Genomic DNA, 12,335 nt, shown 5'->3' on the forward strand with positions numbered 1-12,335 from the left:
TCATGCTTGTCGTTTATTGAAGTTGGCAGTCTAATTAGCTTCCTGTTGATCCTGCGCGGTTTAACTTTCTTCCCTCCCCCCCCCCCCCCCCCCCCCCCCCACCCCCACCCATTATGCTGCCCTTGGTGTAGGACAGAGGAAAGTGTGTCTTGTCAAAATACACGCGTTATTTTCACAACAGACCTGCTCATTACCACCTGTGCAAATACCAAAGGGGGGCGCAGCCATCGTGTTTTTACAGTCGTGAATGTCATTTCCATAGCAACATCTGTCACTTTGTCTGCTGACAAAACAGGAAAAAAAATTGCTGGTGGGGTTTGTTGCATTACTTTTCTTGTTTTTGCTGTAGGTTTTTTTTTTCCACCGTTTCACCTTTGCTGAGCCCCATTGGCCTCTGCTTCCCCTCACTCCCCAGAACTGACTTCTTTAGGTAAACATTTAGGAGTTTTCCTTGCATCTGGCGCCATAAACCCGGATGTACATTTAGATCATGTTTGATAGATGGGTGTCCCGCCAACCACTGCGCTGTACTGTCCCTCTGCAGCGCCATATTGGGAGAGACTCTTTAAAGTGCACTGTAGGAATGCCACACTCATTTCACTCCGGGGCCCGGATAGCCACAGAGGAGGCGGCTGCACACGAGTCTCACCAGACAAACCCATCTTTTAAGCCTCTTAAATGGAAAGCAAAAACTCAGTAATTCCAGTCTATGAATAGCATTACTTTGTGTTCATGTGTGTAAAAAAAAATACTTGTGTTGGAGACAAACTACCTCCATGCGGCCAAGAGGCACTGCCAGAGACTGTGCTTTACGAGTCCTACCACGCATAGCTGCAGCGGAAACGAGATGGTTTCATGCTAGGTGGACAGGCGGTAGACAGACTAGATATGTAACTGAATAGAGCAGCGGTGGTGAACCTGGGTCCACCAGAGTCAACTCTATGCCAGATTTTGCGGGTGGCTGTTGTGTAAATGATTTCCTTTTAAGATTCTTTGTCTGTAAATTTATCTGAGGAGGATATCCTTAAAATAAGGCCTGATTCACTGACCTGGACCAAGCTGGATACCCTTGACATACAGAGATGAGCTGAAAGGGGCTGTCTTCAGGGGAAAGTTGTCGATTTTCCCCTGCAAGGTTTTAGACTTAGATGGCTGGCAGAACTCCCCGTCCAGGATTGGAGAGGCAGTGAATCGCTGCCATTTTTAGTGAGGCTGTATGGGAAGGGCGTTCTCCATGGGGAAAAATGATTTGTTCCTGTGGGGAGAAGACCACTTCATGTGTTTGCACTAGGGGACCCCCCCCCCCCCCCCCCCTCCCTACGCATCCCCTCCACAGACCTCCAAACAACCAGCCTTGCTCCTGTGTCAACTGCTTTGGAGAATAACGTATAGGAACCTGCAGGAAAAGTCACCTGACCTTCCCAGAAGTAAACCTGGAAGCCTGTGCGTGGTGACGCACTCCACATGTACTCCTGGGAATGTTGCTAAGTAGGAAAGTGCTTCCTGGCAGAGGTGGAGCGCTCCACCCACACGTTCCCACCTTTTTTGATCGGGCCGTAGTACTATCAGTGCCACACCAAACCTCCTTAGTTGTGTGAAGATAAACGCACCTTTGATGTTAGCTGCAATCTTCTTTTTGATCTCTTCCATGAATGTCGTCCTCGGCCAGTTTTCCTCTGGGGTTCTGTTGAAACCTGCTGTGGAAACGTTCACCTAATTGCACCTATACAAATGGAGAAGTGGTGGTTTGTAAAATGCTCTGACCTGGTGCTCCGCAATCCTATACTGCAAAGTGGCAAGTGGCCGTAAGGAACTGCAGAAAGTGTCCTTTAACAGTCCTCTCCTCTTTTCGCTTTTCCTTTCTCTTTTCCCTTTCCATCGACTTGTTTTTCTTTCCCTTTTGTTTCTCATTTCCCCCTTCACCCTGCTTTCTCTTTCCCCTCTCTGTCCAGGCTAGGCATCATATTGCGTTTTCAGGGGAGTTGTAACCCTGTGCCGTTTCTTCCTTCTTTCATTGTCTGTTCCTTCCCATATCTCCTAAAATATTAGACATCAGAAAATGCATTTTTAAATTAGGCACCAGAATGTCATCAGTATGCACCAACGGTACTCTTACATTTATTTTGATTTTCACCACAAAACAATAGATTCTCCTTAGCGGTAAAGAGAAATATAGGACCAGAATACTATGTTTCTCTTTTCCTTTACTTCTTAGTGGATGGCTTCATCTTTTTAAATCGTTTTTATTTCTATCCATTTCAGTGAGCGTGTGGTATTATAAATCCTTTGACTTTAATCTCGCATCACGTGATGCTGTTAAATCCCCGTGAAGGGTGAATCGTATGTGGTGGTCAGTATTGGTAGCAGCTTGCACAAGGCACAGGCTGTGATCAGTAATGTGAATATTTATACTTGTGAAAAAAGGTCAATGATGCATTTTCACATTTTATTTTTTTGTTGCTATTGTTTATGGGTGTTGCATAAAACGCATTAATTTAACTGAATTAACCTTATGATGTTTTAGGTCCCGACAGAGCTACCTGGATGTTAAACGTGTATTTGCTTGCTGGAAGCTGACGTTTGAAGCTGCGTTTGTGAACAAACACGTGTCTTAGTCTTGCAGGCCGCACCTCTTCCTGAGGTATCTCAAAATTGATCTACTAGTGGTTCATGAAAAAACTCACAGGTAATTAAAGAACCTCTTTCATATAACAAGCTCAATTGCCATGCTGTCTAATACCTGCCAAAATACAATTGACTGTGGAAAAAAGTGGCAGGTAGGCCAGATTTTGTTGTAATGAGATGGGTTTTGTTCTGAATAAGTCTTTTTGTTTATGGAATTGTGTTTTTTGCCTCCTGATGTGAGCGGCGTCTGAGTTTCTTGTTCAAGGTGTGATGTAGTAAGGAAAAACTGACATCAGTTTCCAGTGAAGACATTTGCCTCAACATGTTGGCTGTAACATTTTACAGGGAAAAAAAATGTATGATTAAACCCTACGTGCAGCATAGTCCTCGCATGGCAAGAATTTTTGAATAGTTGCTGGTACGGTAAAGTCCTAGTTGCTAGTGCAGTAAGGTCCTGTGCATAATTATGGGGGGGTAGGGGACTGGGGGGGGGGGGGGGGTCTTCCTTACCCAAATGTAAAATGTATTTGATTTGTAACATTTATCCAGTGCAAACCTCTTCTGATCTAATCATGTGCCTTACAGAGGACAATGTGTTACATAAATAACCCTAAACATGAGGCCTAACGGATTCCCCCATACAATACCCTGAGACTATGGAGAACGAGGTAGCATTAGCAATGGAAATGGGTAGCACAAGGCTGGTGCAGAGTGAAGGCCTCAAGATCTCACCGCTGTGAGGTAGGGGGTTGGTGGGGGTGGAAGGGGGGGGGGGGTGAATGACAGGCCAAGGGGTTCAGGGGGTGCTTGACCATGACAGGTGCCCAGTGGCTCTCACGGTTGAAGGTGGTTTAAGCTGTGTGGTCTGTGTAGACTGAAATGAATCCTGGATCTGAGTGTTGTGCCTTTCTCCAATAAATGACTGTAAATAAGTGTATATTAATTCTCTGGAGACAGATGTTCTTGTTGGCTAGATATACACCGTTTTTTTTTGGGGGGGGGGGCTGTAAGAATCAATATTGTAATGTGACTGTTATTGTTGTAAAACATTAAATCTGCATGTGCAGTATGTCTGACAATGTTATGTTTATGACCTGGTGTTGGAATTAACATGTTCTGTGTGTACCCATAGTAAACCGTAATCAGGTATCTTGTCATTGATTTGATTGAGGTGGGGGGTGGGATCCAGACTGGGTGTCTCCCAAGCCTAACATCCAATTGTGAAAGCTGTTCTGGCACAAAAGAGCCAATGAGGTCTGTTGGCTCGTAAGTCATGTGATTTGGCCATTTCTTTATCTTAATACTTACAAAACTTATGAGACAGCCCAGTACTTATCACTGTTTAGTTTTAGCAGTCTCCAGCAACACACATTTCACAAAGGTAATGTTCTTTACACAAGGCTGTTATTTAAAAAAAAGTTTTACTTTCAGTTTATTAACATTGACAGCATTCTTACCAGAATAGTGGCGCAAATTTTAGTTGTCACTCTGCATTGCAGATTGAGGTCACTAAAGTATCTTTTATTCAGAGAAAAGACCAAAAGCAAGGTATGATGGATATTTGTAGAAATGTATTGCCTTAGTGAAAGGGTTAGTCTAATGGCAAAGGCGTTAGTACCGCACACAACATGTTTGACAATTTGGCCATTGATGGGCAAGGTGGAAAACTGCTGGACACATTTGAGTGAAAGAGCAGATGGCATGACCTTGTTCTGTTTCTGGACTAGCAGAGCATTAATATTCATTCGAGCAAGCTGGCTGAAATTCTGTATCTGTACTAAAACGGAAGCCAAGAGGCCACATCTATGTGGAGGCACCTATTCGTTGATTTAGGGTTTTTGTAAAATCATTTTTTATCATTTCTCTGGAGAAGAGGAGATATTTAGAGAATAAATCTACTTGACAGAGGATGCAAAGTGGTGTAGAAATCCAAATAGGAGTAAAATATTGTGGGTGGGGGTGGAAATTCTTATCTGAAAGAAAACCAAGAATGACCATGTGCCCATTTAGTATGTTCATAAACTACAATCAATTACATTTAAAATATTAGACTATCAAATTTATGAATTAAAAGCCAAAATATTGCTATATATTTTAAATACAATTACACTTGAAGACGTTGGTGTATTTTAAAAATGTATGACGCAATTACTTAAAACGTTAATATGAATGTAGTAAATATGACACGAGCTTACGTCATGGACCGTTATAATTCATTGATCAGTAATCTGTTAGCAGAAGGAATATGGGAAACTGAAGAATAGAAGGGTAACTGATTCCTGAAAAATATTAAATAAGTATAGCATTGCCTCTGCTGTTGAATTATTATACGTTAAAACTCTAACATGTATACATGTTGACCTAAAATGCGAATGTTTTAATGTTGGAACCTATATATATTTTTGGAGACTTTTTGAGGGTGGGAGGGACATTTGTTGTTTTTCGTTCTGTTGCTCTTCAACACGTTGCACATATACTGAAGCCAGTCTCTTATTGCATGCTGGAGTTGAGTTGAGATAAGATTTTAAACATCCAGAGTTTTATTTTGGTGTCATTTTAAAACATGTTCTCACTGAGAAGCATCTGTAATATTTCTGATGCTGCTCCTCTTTTAAGGTTACAAAATGATGTACGATTTCAGATGTGATGCTAAGGTGTGTCAACGTGGAGTATGTGTTGTTGTTTCTGTTCTTGCATCACATCACATCTAAAGAGATATTTGACACAGTGAACAATCTCTGCAATGATGATAGAACTGCTCCTCCTATAATCCCTACTCAAAAACTGTGTGATTCACTGAACGATTTCTCCAGGGAAAAAATTATCAGTATAAAACAGAACATAATTAATTAGCTCTCCCACTCCAATCCCAATAGATGATATATTCTACAATATCTCTACACTACATACCTTTTCTCCCATTGAGTTCAAAACCTTAACTGATCTACTTACCCGAGTCAAATCTAGATCACCTGATGATATCTGCCCGCAACTATATTTTTAAAAAATAGGACTTGCTATTCCTCAAAGCATTCTCACTTTACTGAATGACTCGCTCACACAAGGCAGGGTACCTAATGGGTTCAAGCACGCTTTGTTGATCCCTTTAACTAAAAAACCTGGCATTGATCCTTATGATCTCACAAATTATAGGCCGATTTCTCTCTTACCTTATCTGTCAAAAAGTCTGGAAGCCCATGTCTCCAATTGTTTGTTAAACTTTATCGAATCTACAGAACACCGGGAACTGAATCAGGCCGGATTTCGTCCCTGTCATTCGACCGAGACAGTGATACTGGCGGTTCAGAATACCCTGAGATCTAATGCAGACAGAGACGCTCATCAAGCATTGGTGCATCTGGATTTGTCGGCCGCGTTCGACACGGTTGACTTTTCCATTCTTGTCAACCGTGTCGAACAGGCCGGCCTCAGGGGTCCCGCCTTGAGCTGGCTGAAATCTTTCATCTCTGAACGCTCTCAATCTGTTAGACTGGGGACGTTCACAGCCCCAAAAACTGTCTCCATTTGCGGAGTCCTCCAAGGATCGTCTTTGTCCCCTCTACTTTTTAATTTATACCTGCACCCTCTACTGTACTCTGAGAAGCCACAAGGTTACAATTTTTAATTATGCAGACGACCTGCAACTTGTTTTCTCATTGGACTCCTCAGATGCAGTGGCTGAATTTCAAAAAACTATGTCCCATATCCAGAGATGGATGAATTTGAACCATCTTCAACTCAACCCGGGCAAGACAGAACGTATCTTGCCCGGGAAAAGTGAAATCAGTTGGGGACCCCACTTTTGGCCATCTGACATGGGAACTTCTCCCACCAAAGCCCACACTGTAAAGAGCTTGGGGGTAACTGTTAGTGAGGATCTGTCGCTTAAAAGTCATATTGGCCCGGTAGTCTCATCCAGTTTCTTCCAATTGAGAAAAATAAAGAAAATTGCCAATTTCCTAACTCATTCAGCTCTAATTCAAGCAATCATTGCTTTGGTGTTATCTCGACTTGATTTTTCTAATAGTTTGTATTTAGGCCTTCCAGCAGGTCAGCTTAAGAGATTACAGTATGTCCAGAATCAGGCAGCCTGGCTCATAAGCAAACAACCTAAAAGGCAATCCATTAGGCCAGTATTGGAAAATCTACATTGGCTGCCGGTAGCCCAGAGAGTTGCATTTAAAGCCGGTTGCATTATTTTTAAGGCTTTGCAAGGCAAGGGCTTAAAATTCATAAAGAATCTGGTATGCAAATACTCTCCCCCCCCCCCCCCCCCCCCCCTCCCCGCGTAATCTTCGTTCAGCCCATCAAGAACTATCAAAGGTTCCAGCATTTAGGAAAAAACGTCAGGGTGGCAGCAGTTTTCATTATCTGGCCGCTTCTTTATGGAACGCCCTTCCACTATCTTTAAGACCGAGTGATACTCTTCTCACTTTTAGGCAAACCTTTAAAACATGGCTGTTTAGACAAGCCTACTCTTAAATAGGTGGAACACGTGCCCTTGCACTAATGCACTCTTAGGTGTTATGTTGCGCTCCCACAATTTTCGATAGCGCCATGAAGCCTACGGGCGTACGTGCGCTGAATAAATAAAATTTAACATAACATAACATACAAAGTACACCTGGAAAACTCACCAGTTTTCAGTTGGACACCAAAGGAAAGTCGAAATATGTGTGAATGGTCATGAGGGTTGGTATTGAAAAAGCACTGGGTGCACGATGAATGGTCAACAGACTTGTTGTGACCGGGGAAGAAGGATCTGAGCAGCAATTCGTCATGCTTGGGATAACCCTCTTAAGACTGCATTTGAACAAGTAACTGTACAAATGAGGAACCTGGGCAATTCCGGAACCCGAATGACCCAATATTGTCAATCTCTGGTAATACAGATCAACCAGAAAGAAAAAGTCACACCTCCAGACCGAGCTCTATAGTCGACTATTTAATTAAACCAAAAAGACAAACTTAGTAATGGATATATCTAATATTTTTTTATTATTTTCATGCATAATCAATAAATAAGAAGAATTGTTTTATCCATATTTATGTAGAATTCCTACTTTCCTTGCCGTACAGCCACAGTAAGCATTCAAGCTCCACTCATACCAAAACCGTACACTCAAACCCAACAAATCATATATAAGGATTATGTTATTGCAAGACTCCCTTTTCATCACTGCTGAATGCAACCTCAAGAAATTGCTGTCTTTTTTTTTCTAAGCATCAGTGTGCCACATGAGTACAATTCATAGTTCACTAGGGCAACACTTCGTATTATTCAATATATTGTTTGCATTGTATACATTCAGAGAGAACATAGTATATACTTAAATCAGTGTTCGAGGCATATGGGCTGCAGATGGTACATTATGAATAGATCGCCATCTGGTGTTGGGCTCGGATGATTGCACTTTGTTTTTCTCTTGGAGAGTCTTTTGTATCTTGGTGACTCCTCCCTTAGTTGGTAGTGCGCATGGGCATCGGCTCCATCCTTAGATTGTTTTTTTCCGCCATCGGGTTCGGATGAGGATCGAGACGCTCCAGATCAACTTCAGAAGAAAGTGATTTATCGGCGCGTATTCCCTTTCCAATTCGACGGTATTGTTATCGAACGCGTTTCATTTCCATTCCGACGCGTTGCAAATTCAAAATCGAAGAGAAAAACTTGGATCTACGTCGAAGAACAGGAGGCCTTTCTCGACGCAGTCAAGCCCGGAGTCCATGGAAAGGACTCCATTCAAAAAATGTCCAACGTGTGGTGCTAAGTTCCCACACAAGGACCTACACGAGGTGTGCAACCTCTGTCTATCGCCTGAACACGAATCCAGGGACTGCGAAGCCTGTGCAGCATTCTCCTCCAAGCTAACGATTAGAAATCGTCGAGCTCGAAGACACGAGGTTTCCAGAATGCAGGCGGAGGCGATCCCGGAGCTGTTCGGAGACGAGCAAATCGAGGAAGAAGAGGACCAGTCGGGGTCGGAAGGGGACCAGTCGGAGGTTGAAGAACTCATCGAGCAACAAACCGTGAGTGACGACGTCCCCTTACCGAAAAACCGACCCCGTGCGGTAACGACCCCGCCCTCGGGCCCGGTCAAACCGCAGAAAAAAGTTTCCGACGCCCCGCCCTCGGGCCCGGCAACGAAACTGAAACTGAAACCGAAACACTCGGACCCCCACCATGTCGGATCCGAGAAAAGGGCAACATAGACTTCGGCACCGAGGCTACATACAAGGGAAAGCTCGGTATCGAAACATTCCATGTCGAAGCATAAATATGATTTATCGTCCAAGATACACTCGATACCCAGAAAGTCGGAATCGAGCAGACATTCGGTGTCGAAAACAACAAGATCTGACGATCGAAAACAAAAGCACCTCTCGGAACCAGGACCTTCGGTACCGATTCAGGAGCAACAGACAGATCCCAAACAAAAGATCTTGTTTATTGATCCGCAAACTGGGAAAGTGGTCACGAAGAAGAGAAAGAGTGAACAGTCAGAAGATAAACCTCTTCCTTCAAAAAAGAGAACAATGGGGACAAATATAACTCCTCCTGCTTCTCCTCGACCTAAAATCACACCCTCTTCTCCTATTCCTCACAATAGGACAAATATTCCTACACCTTCCACACCAAGACCAGCTACACCTCAGTCAGATGTAGACAGTGATCTAGGGGAGGGAGAACCTCAAGGGGATGACAAAACTATCCCAGATGAGGAGGACCCATGGGAAAACTATGATGTAGGGTCAGATGAGGACAACGACCCAGAGCTATATCCCTCAAAGCCTTCACCACCTGATGATAACACAGGTTTTGTGCAGCTCATTAATAGGGCAGCAAAATATCACAAACTAGATATGCATACAGAACCTCAAATAGAGGATTTCTTGTTAGAGACTCTACCTAATGCACAGAGAACATCAGGTACTCTTCCTATGTTGAAGGGTCTTCTTAGTCACACAGAGGAGATATTCGAAAACCCAGTGAGAGCCAGGGTGTTAAACCCAAGAATTGATAAAAAATATAAAGCGTCTCCAAAGGACCCAATATTCATTAAAGGCCATGTACCTCTAGACTCGCTGGTGGTCTCAAACGCTCGTAAAAGAGCAAACTCATTATCTACAGGAGAGGCTCCTCCACCAGATAAAGAGTCAAAGTTAATAGATGCATCAGGCAAAAGAGTAGCATCACAGGCAGCTAATAGCTGGCGTATAGCCAATACACAAGCACTACTCGCACGTTATGACAGGGCACATTATGATGAGTTAGAGAAACTTATCACACATCTCCCCAAAGAACATCAGAAAAAGGCAGATCAATTAATACAGGTAGGTAAAATTATAACTAATACCTCCATTAAATGCGCACTAGACGCAGCAGACACTGCAGCAAGATCTATTAACACCAGTGTCATGCTAAGAAGACATGCATGGCTTAGAATCTCAGGATTCAAACAAGAAGTACAAACGGCCCTACTGAACAAACCATTTGATCAAAAGACACTGTTTGGTTCAAGCACAGACGAGACCTTAGAAAAAATGAAGAAAGATACAGAAACGGCTAAGTCAATGGGAGCATTGCAACAGCCAACACACAGAGGTTCCTTTCGTAGATCCACCTATAGAGGGGGCTCAAAGAATACAGGAACAAATCAGCAATCCACCTCTTTCACACCAACATCACCCAGAGGTAATTCAAGAGGCAGTTACAGGGGTAACAACAACAAGGGTAGAGGCCGCGGAAATAATAACAACCGCAACGCCTCAACACCAAAACAGTGACTTCATAGAACTCCCCCCAGACCACATAACACCGGTCGGGGGACGTCTATCACAGTTCCTACCTGTCTGGGAAGACATCACATCAGACAAGTGGGTGAGACAAATTATCCAACATGGTTATTGCCTAGAACTCACAGCTACCCCACCAAACATCCCCCCCCAAACAGCGTCCAGTGAGTCAAGATCACCTGACATTGTTAAGAGAAGAAGTTCTAGCACTTCTACAAAAGCATGCAATAGAGAAGGTCCCAAAAGATCAACAAGGAACAGGAGTATACTCTCTATACTTCCTGATCCCCAAAAAGGACGGGTCCCTAAGACCAATATTAGACCTCAGACCTCTCAATGCTTACATAAATTCGGAGCATTTCCACATGGTCACGCTCCAACAAGTACTCCCTTTACTGAAGAAAGGGGACTTTCTTTCTACACTGGATCTAAAAGACGCTTACTTTCATATCCCAATTCACAAAGCCCACAGAAAATACCTAAGATTTGTGTTAGAAGGACAACACTATCAGTTCAAAGTCCTTCCGTTCGGTGTCACAACAGCACCAAGAGTTTTCACAAAATGTCTAGCTGTGGTGGCAGCACACCTAAGAAGACAACAAATACATGTCTTCCCATACTTGGACGATTGGCTAATAAAGGCCAAGTCAAAAGAAGAATGTCTTCACAACACACAGAAGACAATTCAATTGCTGCACCACCTAGGGTTCACGGTGAACTACAAAAAATCGCACCTGCAACCAAACCAGATTCAGCAATACCTGGGGGCTACAGTAGACACAGAAAGAGCAATAGCATACCCCAACCCAGTCAGGATACAAACAATGGTCGGGTTAATACAAAGATTTCAACCACAACACTCACTACCAGCACGAGTGTTTATGCAACTATTAGGCATGATGTCCTCATGCATACTGCTAATACCACATGCCAGACTTCAAATGCGTCCACTACAGGAGTGTCTGGCGACACAGTGGAATCAGGCTCAAGGTCAGATTACAGATCTGGTGTTGGTAAACGACCGGACGTACCGCTCTCTGAAGTGGTGGAACACAGAAAACATTTCCAAGGGACGGTCGTTCCTAGAGCCAATTCCACAAGTAATAATAACAGCGGACGCATCGCTCTCAGGATGGGGAGCGCATATGGACAAATACACAGTGCAGGGGAAGTGGAGTGTGCAGCAAAAGAAACTGCACATCAACTACCTGGAACTATTAGCAGTGTTTCTAGCACTAAAAGCTTTCCAAATGCAAATAACAGGCAAGGCAGTCCTGATCAGAACAGACAACATGACTGCAATGTATTATATTCAAAAACAGGGGGGACACACTCTCTCCAACTATCCAAACTAGCACAGGACATTTGGAGATGGGCCATTCCTCAAAAGATCTATCTGTTAGCAGAACACCTACCAGGAGTTCAAAATCAGATGGCAGACATCCTAAGCAGACAGTCAGAGCAAGTACACGAATGGGAGCTGCACGACCAAATACTGCAGCCATTCTTCCAAAAATGGGGGCAACCAGAGATAGATCTGTTTGCCAATCATCAGAACGCAAGATGCAAAAACTTCGTATCCAGGTACCCACACCAACGGTCCCAGGGCAACGCACTATGGATAAATTGGTCCAACAAATTTGCTTACGCGTTCCCTCCTCTACCACTAATTCCGTTACATGGTTCGGAAGCTGCAGCAACACTCAATGACAATGATACTAGTGGCACCCACGTGGGCAAGACAGCCGTGGTTCACCACACTGCTACAACTCTCACAAGTACCACATCAAAAGCTAAGATTACTACCCATGCATCTCACACAGAACCATGGAGAAATAATGCACCCAGATCCCAAACAACTGAACCTAGCGATCTGGCTCCTGAGGTCATAGAGTTTGGATATTTAGATCTACCAC

The 12,335-nt window shown here is 43.5% G+C and overlaps 1 protein-coding gene across 2 annotated transcripts in view; it reads left to right on the forward strand.

Moving 5' to 3' along the window:
* The first annotated feature begins 2,523 nt into the window (after positions 1 to 2,523).
* Positions 2,524 to 12,335, forward strand: part of PLXNB2 (plexin B2) — a 629,238-nt gene continuing 619,426 nt past the window's right edge. The window contains exon 1 of one of the 2 annotated variants that reach the window (XM_086967392.1): positions 2,524 to 2,686. The gene's annotated coding sequence lies outside the window, so the exon portion shown is untranslated. The remainder of the gene's footprint in view (positions 2,687 to 12,335) is intronic. The other variant, XM_086967395.1, reaches the window with a different exon arrangement.

The sequence above is a fragment of the Lissotriton vulgaris genome, chromosome 1_1 (genome assembly GCF_964263255.1).
Source record: "Lissotriton vulgaris chromosome 1_1, aLisVul1.2, whole genome shotgun sequence".
Classification (NCBI taxonomy): Eukaryota; Metazoa; Chordata; class Amphibia; order Caudata; family Salamandridae; genus Lissotriton; species Lissotriton vulgaris.